The following is a 12,979-nucleotide window of genomic DNA, read 5'->3' as shown; positions in this document are numbered from 1 at the left end:
TGTTGTTGGTTTCTAACTGTTGTTGGTTTCTAACTGTTGTTGTTGGTTTCTAACTGTTGTTGTTGGTTTCTAACTGTTGTTGGTTTCTAACAGTTTGGTTTCTAACTGTTGTCATTAGTTTCCAACTGTGTTGGTGGTTTCTAACAGACTTTGAGCTCATCTAGAACTAAATCTATCCAATGGCGTGATGGACAGACCTCAGTTTGTCCTTTATTTTATCCCTTTAAGCTTTATTTTTACATTAAAGCCTATTTACGTTTGTTTTTCCTCTGAAGCCACCCAGATCTGTTGCCATCCATCCCTTGGCGATAGCTTTTCATCCCGTCTACTCCTCTTGTCCTAATCTTCCCTTTTTCCCTCTGTTTCTTCCATTAAATTGCATCTCATTCACTAAATCTCACTCCTCCCCTGCCATCCTTTCATCAACCCAATCTTAACCCTCACTCCCATGTCAACCCGCCCCCCTCCTCCCTATCTGTTTCTTTCTCATCGCCCGCTTATCCTCCTCCCGATCCAGTCAGCCTGATCTCATGTGTCAGTGTGCCAAATCTGCTTGTGTTTGTGAGCAGACGCGGCTTACGTAAAGAGCCTCAAATGAAGGGACAACAAACGGTCCTCTGCCCCGCATCCCTCCATGCTGCCTTCATACATGCAAGGCGCCAGGTGAGATTACATAAAGGCCTAGGTGATGAAAGCCACTCTGAGGCGCGCCTATTGAGTAATCCGATACAGGACAGCTGGCTGACACACAGCTGAGTGTTAGCGTGGCGTGGGGTAAGAAAGAGGGGTGTCAGAGCCGCGGCGGAGTGATGAAAGCTTACAGTCATCTGTGCCATATGTGAGATTTGAAACTGCGTCCTTCAGTCTGCATGCACTCCGTTTGCCTCCTATGCTTCTGCTACAAATGCACATCTGTTCATTATTCACAGTCCCTGAGTGTGTTTGTGCGAGAGACGGAGCGGTTCCCCTGCCACTGTGCCCACCACATTCATGCACTTAATGATTCAGCACACAAGGACTAACCATGCAGATATAGATTTGAATCTGCTGGACCAACATGTGCTCAGTCTTTCTGCAGGGCCTGGCAGAAGTGTGCACACCCCTAGACTTTGGCACCATGAACTAGAATGTGTTTTATTAGGATTTTATAAACAAAGCAGCACATAAATGTGAAGGGGAAAGACGGCGATGCACAGTGACGACCTCCCATGGCTGCAGTTGGAGCCGAGTGTGTGTTTATGGTGTGTTACTACCAGCTTTGCTCATCTGGAGACTGAAACTGTTCAGTTCTGTCAGATTGGACAAAAAGCAACCGAGAACCTCAATCTCCAAGTGTTGTCTGAGATTCTTGCTTGGATTTAAGTCTGGATTTGACTAGGCTGTCCTAATACACGACTAATTCAAGCCATTGTCGCTTTGGCCGCCTGTTTAGAATCGTTTTCTATTGGCAGTCAAAACAGCATGATGCTGCCACTACCAAGTTTCACCACAGGGACATGTGAAACACATAATTGTGTTTTACATAATGCCCAAAATGGCCCCCTTCCGATTTCCATCAAGACCTGCATTCACACTGCAGGTCTTGATGCTCATTTCTGATTTCCTTTTCTTTTTTGTACTTGATCGTTCATACTATCAGTTCAGTCAGACTTATGTGTGGATAGTTTACGATCCCAAAGCGACCCGCTTTTACAGAAGAAGTTGATTGTTGAGCAATGGGAGCCGACAGGATTATCACAAGATGAAGGAAGCTAATAAAAAGAAGAAAGCTTCAACCATTGTTTATGTACAGATTTACTGCTTCTCCTCCTGGAGCACACTTATGTCCAACGACACAAGGCGGATCTAATGCAATTTGACTGCAGGCTCTTGAAAACAGTTGCTGATTTAGTACCACATGTTTTTATTTTTTACGTTGTGCTGTTCAGGCAGGTGAAAAAGCCGTATTTGGGTCACGTTCCCCAGCTGCGAGAGTCTAGCCTTGAAGTTGTCATGTCAACCGATTCTCCCACCTGAGCTGTGGCTCTCTGCACCTCCTCCACTCCCTCTTGGCTGCATTCCCAATCAATGTTCTCCAGTTCTCATGCCATGAACACATCTTCACATCTTGTTTTCTGATTGAGAAGTGGACTTTATAATCTAAACCTTCATGTAGACCAGTTCCTTGGTCTACATGATGCTGTTTGTTTCCAAATGTTCTCTAACAAACCTCTGATGTTTGCATACTGAGATTAAATTACACATTATATGACTATTTCTTAATAAGGAGACTTCTGATGTTACGTTTTTCCACTAGATTTTATTTAGGGTCATCAGAGTAAATGGAGCTGGACACAAGTGCATGCCAGAGTTATTTGATTTATACTTTTTTCTTCCATTTCACAATTATTTACCATGTCATGTTGGTCAATGTTATGAAATCCAAAACAAAATGTGTAAGAGCATGAATCTTTTTTTCAGGTTGTGTGTGTGTGACGCTCCGTTGACGTTACCTTTTCCGTCTGTGCGCCTCTGTAATCCAAATCAGCTCCACATGTTATCCAGGTTTAGGTCTGTGTGTTTTGTGTGTGTGGATGAGGATGTGTGTCGGTGTTGAGCGCAGATCTCGCCTCAGGTGTTTGTGCTGATACGAGGCCAGCCCAGGGCTGGGTGGGTTGTGTTTTTACTGGTGAAACCTGTCCCACTCACTCCTCCGCACAGCAAAAAGGGAAAAGGCTGATGTAGGTCAACCTCTTGAAACCAGAGAGTTGAAGAAATCCCAATCCCACGATATCCGCTTAGGCTTTTATAGACTGAGAAAAACCTGGAAAATCCCGATTGGCTTTCTCGGTCCCGGCGGCGTATTCCAAAAATGTGAAGAGAGATCCAAGAATCCACTTTGCTAAAAATCCGATTTGTGGCGTCTTGATGCGATTTCCTCCTGGCCGTGCTCAACTTTGCTCCTTCCCTCCTGGTTTTCATTCCTGTTCATTCTTCGTCTTTTATCTTTCATCCCCTCCACTTCCAGCTCTGATCCCCTGCCCGCTCGGCGTGATGCACATTTACTCTCCGACTCTGAATTAGTCGTTTCTCGTGACCTTGGGTGGAAATTGAGTGAAGCGGGATTGTCGAGACGGACGTATCGTTAGAAATCTGAAACAAAAGACGCGTGGACAGTGTGAAAATGCTGAACGCGAGACGTGCAGTAGCATCTTTCACCCTAACTTCCCCCTCCTGTCCATCTCCCCTCTCTCATCCCAAAGGATGCAACTCAACCTCACCCTCCCTAACCCCCGCCACACCTCCTCCTCTTCCTCGCCTCTCCTTCCTCTCACTCCCTTTCACCTGTCTGTCAGAAACAATCAATAGCTGCGAGACCCTCTTAACGCTCCTCAGCGGGCTGCATTGGCTTATTGCTGCACAAATGCACTCGTGCACGCACACGCGTGGTCGTGCAGCACTTTCACACACCTCCACAGTCGCTGCCACCACATTCAGTAAGTAGTCATGCAGTGATACTCTTGCACACACTCTGCCTCTTCCTCCCTGTCAGCACACACACACACTCACACGCAGACACACACGGACTCACACAGCTTAATGAAACAACTGAGCTATTGATCAGCTTCATGAATGTCAGACAGTTCAAAACTCCCCCACACCCTCCCCCCCTCTCTGTTTGCCTGTCAATCAATCTCCAAAAGCCAACTCTGTTAAAAAAAAAATCTCGTCTGTGCAAAGTGTGTTACATCCGTGCGGTTTCTCTGCTCCAAACTGAGGAATCTGGGATGCATTTGTTTCCCCACTTGCTTACTTTCCTCCTTGGCAATTCCAATTTAGCTATTTAAGCGATAGCGTCGTCCCTCTGTCCCCGTCCGACAGGCTCTGCCCGGCGTTCTGTGATGAAAAGGTGGAATTACTAACCTTGTTTTCCGGATCATTCCACCGCGACTCCTGGAGCAGTCACATCTCTCCGTCTCCGTGGCTCTCGCTCTATCTCAGCTCCGCAGAAAAACACCCATCTCTCTCTCTCTCTCTCTCTCTCCCCCCCTCTCCTTCGGTTTTTCCCTCTCTCTATCTCTCTCTGTCTATCCCAACACCCCTCCTCCTCCTCCTCCTCGCTGCTCTCTCCCCTCAGTCGGTCTCGACAGCTGCAGCAGCGCTCTGTCTGCCTGCACTGACGCTCTTCCGTCAGGCTGTGGGCTGATTGAATTTTAAGTCATGTTAATCCCACTGAACAGGTACTGAATGAAGGAGGGACGAAGAACGGAGAGAGAGAATAACAGGGATGCAGGCGAATCACAAACCTCCGCTCACTCTCTGTCTCTCTCTCTCCAGGTTTTTTTTTTCAAAACTTCATCCTACTCTTCCTCATTATAATTTCATCCGTCTTCCTGTCCTCTTGGTTTTTCCTTCGTATTGTTGATTGACTTCATCCTCATGTGGTGAAGAAGAGCGTCATTCCCAAGTCGGAGCAGAAAAAGGCATTTGAGATCCGTCTCCGCCGCACCAAGCTGAAGGAATGCACAAGAGAGGGAGGCATGAAGATCAGGAGGATGAGGGATGCTGGGACGAGGCGATGGAGGGAGGGGAGGGAGGGGAGGGTGCAAGAAAACAGAGAGAATCATGAAGAAGAGGAGAGATTAGGTGAGAGGAAGAACTGGACACAGAGGAGGAGAAAATGAAGCTCTGAGTAACAGACTGCGCAGCAGAGGAGCAAATCACATTACTGGGATAATTTATTCCACAATTACAATCGTTTTTTTTTTGCTTTTAATTAATAAATGTCAAAATTAAGATGTGTTTGCGTAAAATAAGATTAACATTTTTCCTTTAACGTGAGATTGGAGCTCGGCGTCGTGTGAGACACAAACGATGCAGGACTGTAAAAGTGACACAAAGAAGGAAAAATGTCGACTTTTCACTGCAGAAACAGGTTGGATTTACATTAATTACAAGCTTCAGCGTGCATTTAAGCATTTTACATGACAACTTTTCATGGTTTTAGACAAAAAAATTATAAAGATGAAACGTCTAAAGACTCAACAGGCAGATTTACAGCTTTGGTCAGAACATTATGAACGGCTAAAAATAAAAAACTTCACTGATTAAAAAAAAAAACATGAAGAAAGGTACAGTGGACCCTTTCCTATTTGCAGATTCATGTATTTGAGGAATCTTGATTATTGGCAGAAGATTTGTGAGATTTTTCTAAAGAGTATTTAAAATATTTGAACGAAAGTTCAGCTTTGGATTCACTCGGTGCCATGCTGCCTGACATGATACTGGCTGACGTTTGCAAAGCAGCCAATCATGTTGTGCCATTTATTTTCTTTGGAGCTGATTGGCTGAACCCCCAACAGCGGCGATAAAGTAGTGATACTTTTTTGTCTTTAACTGCCTTGAATACCAGGAATCTACTGTATAAGAGGTTTATCGTGGATTATTTTTATTCACACCTGGTCATAATTGTGGCTCAGGTATAAATATACATCCCCGCTAATATTCAGCTGCATGTCCTTTATCAAGTTTCATGTCAGTAACAGACTTTATCCAGTCGCCTACACGCTTCTATCCTCATTCTTGTCTCATTTGATGGAAGCACGAGTTCATTAATTTGGTCGGGTTCCTGGTGCAGACGGTTCTTTGAAGCATCTCTCTTATCTTATCCAGAACCACCTGTGAAGTGTTTTTGTCCTGTTGGACCACCTGGTTGCATCCTAAGTTGAAGAATTCGAGGATAGTTGTCGTCTTCATTATTCTATTGACAGAGCAGAATCAGAAAGGAATTTGACTTGCTTGGCTTCCAGGCTCATTGGTGCTTGAAGGAGTTTTGGAGCAAAAGTATTTACTGTTTGAAACAGTTTCAGTGTTTGAAACGCATGAAAATAAACGAATGTGTTCAGTATTATCATGGGAACAAGTCAAACACGTCTGAAATGAAGTAAATTATTTCCTCAGATTGTGGTCAGTTCACTAAGCTAACATCGGTTGAACTGAGTATCTTTGAATTCAGAAAAAAAAACTCCTAATTGAATAAATTTACCATTTACCTCATGAGATCTTCACTAACTTCCTGTAAATGTTACAAATGATCTGTCTTGCCAGCTTTTTAAAACTTTTAAAGTCAAGTAAATGCAGAAAAGTCTGGTATGAATTCACATTGATCCACAAAAATAAAAAGCTCTTTAAAGGACTACAAACTGTAAAACTTTCAAAAGCATTAAATATTGATATAACTATTTGGGAACCTTGAACTTTTCAGCTGGATGGATTGAAGTGAAGATAGCTGCTCTGGCACTGAAAGTTTCTTTGTTTCACTTTTGAACAGGTAAATTTCTATCATTTTTTTGAGCTTTGGGTTCTAATCCTGCTGAAAAGATTCAAGACCTTTGTTTCAAACCAAGGTTCCTCAACTCTTTGCAGCACATTTAAATTTCAAATGGTAATCTGCTGATTTAATTTGTTCCTTTGGATAGATTAAATAACTTCCCCACCAGGGACCCCGCAGGATGAAGATCTGCTTCACTTCCTGAGCTTCTGTGCTCTTTTGTCCCAGAACATTTAACTCCAAACCCTGAGTCACATATCTTAGAAAGTTTGTGGGAATTTGTCTTATTTTGCTCCTCTGTTATTGATAGGTGATATATCTTTGTTTTTCATATTTTCCCCACAATCAATGCTTTTATGTTGTCAGCTTTATCTGATTTCTGCGCCCTGAGTTGACCTTGTTTTTTATTTACACATGAATAATGCAGCAGTGTGTTGCAGGATTGAGGTGTTTTACTGTTTTTGATTCAGAGCCATTGTGATTAGTTTTAATGAGATTTTTTAATGCTCCACAACACCCATTATCTTCTGCCCATATGAGTTTTGGTCCTAGAGGAAACAAGCATCCCACTAGTCAGCAAAACGTTCCTCCTGAGGGATCCTGACAGAAAGTTCCTCTGCTGTCATGCCACAAAATACGATATGGTCCAAAAAAAAGGGTCAAGCTTCCTATTGGATAATTACTGCATTGACTACTGTCTTCCAGCTGTCAGGATAATGCAATGATTAGCTTTTCATTAAGCAACCATGTGGAAAGGACCGTCCTGCGTTTGTGGAAACGGTGTTGGTGTGTTTAAGAAGGGAAAACATCTAAAGAGATGCAGAATCGGCTAGAACTTGGTTGGGAACTGTCCAATGAATGATTATAAACTGGAAGGAAATTGGGGAAACTTTGTCTTTGAGGAGGAAATGCTATCTTCAAATAAACAGTAGAACTGGAGGCTGTTTTCAGCAGTGAAAGTTAGAGCGTTCCCACACAGTGTGAGAGACTGAACAGCTGGGTAGCCTTAAGAAAACCACTAATCATTGACGCTAACTGGAGAAAAAGGCTACAATGTGCAAGGGAGCATAAAGACTGGACTTCAGAGCGACGGAGAAGGGTCATGTGATCAGATGAATCCAGATCGACCCTCTTCCAGGAGGATGGTGCATTGGGGAAGAAGAGAGGCAGATGATGTTGCACCCCCTGTCTAATGTGGGGTCGGTGTTATGATCTGGTGGTTGCAGTTTGTCAGGTCGAACTTTGACCTTTGAGGTCATTAAAACGACCAGGTTATTGCATCAATGGATTATGACATGGGGACACTCCAGGAACCTTTGTTGGGCTAGAATTGTGAAAGACTGGTTCACTAGAGGTAGGGATGCACCATATTGGACTTTTGGTTGATATCTGATATGCCGATATACTAAAAACCCATTTGTCCAATAACCGATACCGATACTGATGTTTTTTTTTCCTTTACCTACTTACTGAAACCGTATTTCTCTACTGTGGATTAAAATACTGCATCATCTTTGTCAAATTAGCCTGCTACCAAACGCAAAAGCTGAAAAGGAGGATGAAAATTATGCAACACTTTCAACTAGCATTATGTTTAATGTCAAATTTACTCATGACATTTGCTCTCCAATACAATGACAACACTCAAACAGTGCAGATTTGACGTTGTGCAGGTATCATTGTCACTGGCTTGTCAAATAAAAACGTCTTTTATTTCGGTGAGTTATTTTGATGGAATGGTCAAACTAAAATCGGCCGATACGATACAATACCATGCAGATAATATCGTGCATTCTTAATTAGAGGATTAGGCATCATTCTCACACATGGATCAACCTCCAGAGTTCAGACCTCATTGGGAAGTTTTCCGATGTTTCTTTGCACAACCGTCTGTCTCTCCTGTCATCAATACGATATCTTAGGTCTACACAATAAATCGGCAACAATGAATATGTGGTGAGAGACGCGTAATCGGTATAAATAGATATCTGTAACTTCACTGAGTTACGATCCAGAACCGCACAGCATTCTGGGGGATGTAGGCAGAGGAAAGGCTTCAGCTGCTCAACCTCTTGGCCATCTAAGCTAGGTTGGTGGCAACAACTAACTCTGTCACTCTTTGGTTACCTAGCAACAGACTGTTTAGTAAGTTGTGGTTACCTAGCAACAGACTGTGTAGTAAGTTGTGGTTACCTAGCAACAGCCTGCTGAGTAGCTGGCGCAGCAGCAGCTTAAGGTTTCACCACTTTGCCTCATTGCTGCTTAAAAATAAAAAAAAAACGCAGAGGAGTGAAAAGTGTGGATAAAAGAAAAAATGTCACGCTATCAGTTTGGCATTATTTTGAGATATTTAAACAAAAATCTAATCAATAATTATCAATATTGTGTAATATGAAACACTTCTTTTGTATTTTTTTTCTCTATTTTGTCGTTTTTTAAGAGATTTTGGTGCAAAATTTATGCAACACTAGATGGAAATAAATCCTGTGACACTGCAGAAGCCACAATGGATACTGTGAATAGAAATGGACAAAGTATTGCATTGTGTGATCTTTTGTTGTTTTTTGGTCAGGCATTGTTTTTGGTTGTTTCTTCCTTCCCTGCTTTTGTTATTTAAATATCCTGATTATAAAAGAAAATAATGTTTTTACATCTCTCTATAGTTAAATTCAGTCCATTCAATTTAGAGGTGCCAAGTATTCTGATCTCGACTTTAGCTGGGGGTAAATTCAGGCAGTTAATTATACAAATAGGGATAACGATGCAGTTTTGGGCAGTCCCTTTGAGGAATGCATGCATAATTAACCCTTAATTGCTTCCAGAAAGAGAAACAAGTAGTTGTTTAAATAATTAAAAGACCTGAAGCGATAAGTTCAGATATGGCAGACTTTAACTTTCACCAACATGCAGGCTGCTGTGTGAAGGAAGCAATATAAATGTTTAAACCACACGCAGGGTTGAAGGCCTTATCATTCAATGCATAAATGATTACAGCGCGCCTTTGCATAAAAGTTGCATGCAAGCACTGATAAAAATAAGGTTTTTTTTTCACATCTTATAAAGGGTGTTGTTGCACTATGAAGCGGCAGCTTTCCTTCTGCCGCTGATGGAGAGATGAGAAGAAATAAAGAGTCAGCTGGTATGACGACAGGAAGCTAAAGTGCCTTAAGCAAGCGTGGGTCAGACCAGGATGCGAGTGTGAGCAGAGGACGATTAGGGGAGCGAACGCATAAGTGCCAACTTGTGAGGGCAGAGGTAGAGAAGAGAGGCCAAGCATCCCTACAGGCCATGAAGAAGATAAGTGGGGGGGAAGGAGGAAGGTTGGTGAAGCAAAGGATGGAGTGATAGGAAAGAGATGGGCGAGAAAAAGCGCAGGCGATAGCACTTCAAACGGTGGTTGATTTTCCCCGCCATGTCGATAGCTGCTGGAAATGGCCATTTAATGGGAAGCGTTTCTGGTTGCTGGTGTGTTGCTGTGTCACATTACTGAAGCAGAACCTGTAACATCAGAGCTGGCTGTCGGATGTAGGAATTAAGTCGTTTCCGCTGTTCGCACGTGACGTTTGGTGTGCTGACGACATCAGAGCGGCGATGAAACATCAGAGAGATGATAATGGGAGGGAAAGAAGTCATTAGTGGAGATTTGGTTGCACTGGATGCAGCTCCGTTTTCACTAAGGTTTCCTGTTACTCATGACCCCTCCTGTTTACTTCTGTTGACCTTCACCATTATGGCTGCTGACTCGACTCTCTTCCATTCGCCGACGACCTTCACAAAGAGTGACAGGAGGTCATTTACTCAACGAGTTGTTTGGATGTAATGATGGAAGTTTAGTGGAAGGAAAGAGTAGGATTAAAAACCCCTGTTATTTTACAGCAGGGGTTTTTAAAGTGTAGGAGATATCTGAAACAAACGGCGACATTATTACTAATATTTCTGTAAAGTTTGTTTCCGTTTCTGATCTTGCGTGGTTGATTTTGTTTAGCTACGCAAAGCAGCACATGCAGCTCTGGAAAAATTAAGAGACCACCTAAAGTGATCAGTTTCTCTGATTTCTTTTTTTATATGTTTGAGTGAAATTGTTCTTTTATTCTATGAACTGCTGACAACATGTCTCCGAAATTCCAAGCACAAATTTAGTATTTTCACTCCAGTTAAATTGTTACTTCAACCCTTTTTAACTCAGGAAGAGTTCAGAAATCAATACTTGGTGGAATAAGCGGGAGGTTTTCAGTGGGGTTCAGTCCACTGGGCTCTTATTATTCCAGAGCTGTGTGTTCAGTTTGTCACTTAAAATGCTAAAAATGTGAACTGCTTCCTGCTGTGATTGCAGCTCCTGTCAAATATAAAACAAAACTCCAGAGGCTTCATCATCCACCCTGAGTGTTTGGTCTCGATATGATGTCGGAGTGAAAACGGTCGCGTAGCGTCATTAGCTAGGAGGGAGCAGTTTGGAAGTGCAGCGTCTTCAGATCCGTCCCATCAGAATCCAAACTTTGACAAACATGTCGGTGATGACACCGTTTTACAAGCCAAATTTGCAGTATTACCATAATTCTGCCACACTTTGCACTATCTGAAAAATTCCAGTGGAGACGTTGCCAATATCCAGCCAATATCGGGTTATTACGGTTATTTCACTCCCGCCGCTGCAGGGAGTGCGTTTTTCTTAGGTTTAATCTGATGAAACTCTCTTTTAATAGACGGTAAATTGTGCTAGATTTTTAAAGTTCCAGTTGTTATGGAGAAATGGGTAAAAATATTTACTCACTGGGCTTATTTTGCTTAATAAGAAAAAATATCCAGGCAGAGATTTGAAACTTTGGCGTCAGAGGGTTAAATAATCAAGCTCATACTTCCTCGTGCTTTTATTCTTATATTTCTCGGACCAGACTCTATCACCTTCCTCATCGTAACGCGGGATAGAAAAGTACATTTTGTCTTTGCCAAAGGTTTGCTGAAGTTGTCCACAGTTAATTTTTTCTGTTTTTCCCCTCTTGTTGCACATGGGGGTCATGCCACACACTTTGAAAAGCCCAAAAGTACCAAAGTCCTAATGACTTGATTGATTATTAAACCGCCCTGAGACTTGATAACCAACAATGCAGGTGAGCTATTATTAAAACAGCCTGATCTTCCTGATCACCTCACCTCAGCCACATGATGGTGGAAATGCATTTAATTGGTTGACATGGATAAAAACTGATATATTTTTATGGGACTGATGTTGTATCCTTAGTTTCTGAAAAATAAATGGATATTTTAACAGATGTAAATAAACAAAAAGGTTTAAAATGTGTGACTGTGTTAACATTTTATGTAATGTTTCACTTTTTAATTTGAATTTAGCTCCTCAGTAACGTTCCAAGGCATCGACATGGATGTTTATACTCCTGGTTTCTCTGATCAGATATTTTTGTCTCCATCTTTGCCGCCATTATTTTTTCTGCACTTCAATCAACGTATTTTTTACTCTCCTTCAAAGCAAGGTCAGCCAAGGAGAGGTTTGATAGCCGCATGTTGTTTACAGCGCTCCGTTTTCTTCCTTTGTTGATTCACAGTTAAAGTTTTAGTAGTGTTGCCGTCAGTAGATGACCTTGGAGAAGGAGGGGAAAAGAGTGACCTCCCTCCTGATGGATGATTGATGAAGATGTGAGCTTATTCAGGGCGACCCGCAGTTGGTCGGCTGAAACTTTTTCTTACTGGAAATCTTGAGGGAGAAGTTCAGAGATGTCCTGTCCAGCTTCTGACCCGCAGATAAATCCAGTTGAAGTGAAGCAGACAGGAGGAGCGGGGGGTGTTTTCTCTGTAGCAGTGACAGCTGAGCAGTGAGACTGGCAGGATCTTTAAAGCAAAGCCGCACTTAATCAGGAGGAGGACGGACCTGTTCGACTTCATTCTGGCCAAATTAGCCTGCAAAGTGAGCGTCGGCTGGGGAGCCGGCCTGCTGACCCAGAACACAGCCGATCAATGTACTTATTCCTAAATTGATGTAATGGTGACCTCTCTGGTTGTGTCAATCAACCTGGAACATGTCAGTGACGAGTATTTATGTTGCTCATCGGTGGATCTCTCCGAAACCAGGGTCGAGTCAGGTTGCTAAGCTGCCACTTCTTGGATTTACTCAGAAACAAGCGCAGAGTTTTATAGCAGCAGGGTGGTAAACATTTTTTACTGCTCTTAGGTTTTCAAGAAACGACGGCGGCGTAGTTTTTCATCTTCCCTGAGTTTCACTGCAGAGCCAAATCAGACATTTCGGGGTAGAAATAGTTCAAACTCTTAGTAAGGTAACTTACTTACTTGATTTTGTAGCACAATCAAGTAAGTAAGTTACTTTCAGTTGTTTTGAAAATGCAGTACATATCAAACATGACAGTTTGATGCCGTGAAATTGGGGCTCTGTCTCTTTAAGAAGCTCCTCCTTCTCCAGCGCTCCACTGGCTTCTTCATGGTGCTTCCTCAGCTCTGAACTGCAGCTTTAAGGAGCAGCTTTGGGTAAATGGGAGGTGCTGATCTTCAGCTCAGCAAACCAGAGGAAGGAGAACTGATGACGTAAGAGCAAAACAAACATAACGAATCGTTTACAAGCATATCACTTGCAAAAGTCTCTTCCAAAGTTTCAGACTTTACGAGCTTGATTGTATGAAAAGAGCATCTATTTTAGAAAAC

At 42.5% G+C, this 12,979-nt stretch overlaps 1 protein-coding gene across 2 annotated transcripts in view; it reads right to left on the bottom strand.

The window, feature by feature from the left end:
• Positions 1–4,707, bottom strand: part of LOC103129511 (leucine-rich repeat and fibronectin type-III domain-containing protein 4-like) — a 50,978-nt gene extending 46,271 nt beyond the window's left edge. The window contains exons 1-2 of one of the 2 annotated variants that reach the window (XM_007540656.2): positions 3,904–4,707; positions 2,493–3,132 (exon numbers count right to left, since the gene is read on the bottom strand). The gene's annotated coding sequence lies outside the window, so the exon portion shown is untranslated. The remainder of the gene's footprint in view (positions 1–2,492; positions 3,133–3,903) is intronic. The other variant, XM_016665163.1, reaches the window with a different exon arrangement.
• Between the last annotated feature and the right edge of the window lie 8,272 nt (positions 4,708–12,979).

The sequence above is a fragment of the Poecilia formosa genome, unplaced genomic scaffold (genome assembly GCF_000485575.1).
Source record: "Poecilia formosa unplaced genomic scaffold, Poecilia_formosa-5.1.2 Scaffold551, whole genome shotgun sequence".
Classification (NCBI taxonomy): Eukaryota; Metazoa; Chordata; class Actinopteri; order Cyprinodontiformes; family Poeciliidae; genus Poecilia; species Poecilia formosa.
Note: the sequence above shows the minus strand (reverse complement) of the source record. Positions and strands in the feature narration are given on the sequence as shown.